Source organism: Chrysochloris asiatica, unplaced genomic scaffold, assembly GCF_000296735.1.
Source record: "Chrysochloris asiatica unplaced genomic scaffold, ChrAsi1.0 scaffold00193, whole genome shotgun sequence".
NCBI classification, from domain to species: Eukaryota; Metazoa; Chordata; class Mammalia; order Afrosoricida; family Chrysochloridae; genus Chrysochloris; species Chrysochloris asiatica.
Genome location: NW_006408711.1, coordinates 5,328,678 through 5,330,463, shown reverse-complemented (window position 1 = coordinate 5,330,463; position 1,786 = coordinate 5,328,678). Strand labels below are relative to the sequence as shown.

The window sequence follows — 1,786 nt, the reverse complement described above, 5'->3', positions numbered from 1 at the left end:
TGGTGTTGGAGGAGAATACAAAGGGTACCATGGATTGCCAAATGAACAAACAGAACTGTGTTGGAAGAGGAATGCTACTTGGAAGCCAGGATGGCCATACTTCGTCTCTCATACTTTGGGCATGTTATCTGGAGGAACCAGCCACTGGAGAAGGGTATCATGTTTGGCAAAGTGGAGGCTCAGAGCAAAAAAGGAAGAGGAAGACCCTCAATGAGATGGATTGGCACAGTGGTTGAAACGACTGGCTCAGGTGTAGCAATGATTGTGAGGTTGCCCAAGGACTATGCAATGTTTTGGTCTGTTGTGCATTGGGTATTTTTTTTGTGTGAAATGAAGTGATTCTGAGATGAAGTTGAAAAGTCCTCCAATCATTTTCTCTTTTATCTTGAAGCATTCTAAAAATTTCCCTTTTCTTTCTCTCCCCCTGCTCTCCTTTTTTTACTTTCTTTCTCCACCACACAATTTGGAAAACTACTTTCCCTTTGAATTTAATCTCTGCTTTAAAATAATTATTATTTCCTCTATAAATCATGCAACTAGCCCTTTATCCATTTGGTCCTTTATATTACACAACTGACTCTTTTATATGGCATAAAATACAAAACCAAAGCCATTGCTCTTGAGTCAATGTTGTTGTTGTTAAGTGACATTGAATTAGTTCTGACACGTAGCAACCCTGTATAGGGTTTCAGAGGAGGGCTTGGTGGGTGTGAATCACCAACCTTTCATTTAGCAGTCCAGTGCTTATCCAAGAGTACCATATCTAGTAAATATGACTCTTAAAATTGCATATACCTTAAAATACAATTCATATAGTTCCTTCTTTAAACTTTCAGATAAAGCATGAATTTACTCTTTTGGTGATAGTCTTAATTATATCTAGTGTTCTCTCTTCAATCTCCCTAACCATTTATCTAAGTTTGCTTTCATTCATCACAAAGTTTTGCATGGTGCAGGTAGAAATAAGAATATAAAGGAGCCTGCACTGAGATTTGTTGATGTTTCTCTTTTTTATCAAAGTTATTTTTCAGTTTCAGCATTCTTTGCTGAAATGGAATAATGCTGAGGACTTATATTTGTAGAGCATTTTCATAGTTGTGAACATATTTTCCATAATTTGAGAAGTATATTTGGGTATGTTTATTGCTACACAGTCAAGATTGCCTTCAGTTTTAGACATTTAAAACCTTCAATTACTCATTAAGGGAAAATATCATCAAGAGTCACACAAACCACAATATTGAGGTTATGATTTTTCATGGTCTACTCTATTGTCAATGAGGACCTGAAGGAGTTTTTGTTTTTTTTTTATTGCTGTTGTTAGGTGCCAGTGAATTAGGAATCTAATTCATAACTACCTTATGCACAATAGAATGAACCACTGCTCAGCCCAGTGCCATGTTCACAGTTGTTTGTGAGTCCACTGTTACTGTCACTTTGCCAATCCATCTCCTTAGTAGTCTTTTCTTATTTGCTGACTCTTCACTATACCTAATATCATGTCCTTCTCAAGGGACTGGTCCCTCCTGACAATATGTACAAAGTATGAGAGATGAAGTATCAACATCCTCACTTTTTAGGAACAGTTTGGCTATGCTTCTTCCAAGAGAGATTTCTTTGCTGTTCTGCCAGTCTATGGTACTTTCAAGATTCTTACCCAGCACCATAATTCAAATACATAGGTTCTTCTACAGTCTTCCTTATTAATTGTTCAATTTTCACATGCATATAAGACAATTGAAAATACCATGGCTTGAGTATACCTTATCCCTTGAAGTGACACCTT

General features: G+C 36.7%; 1 protein-coding gene across 1 annotated transcript in view; it reads right to left on the bottom strand.

The window, feature by feature from the left end:
• Positions 1-1,786, bottom strand: part of SLCO6A1 (solute carrier organic anion transporter family, member 6A1) — a 179,856-nt gene that overhangs the window by 138,103 nt on the left and 39,967 nt on the right. The gene's annotated exons all lie outside the window — the stretch shown is intronic.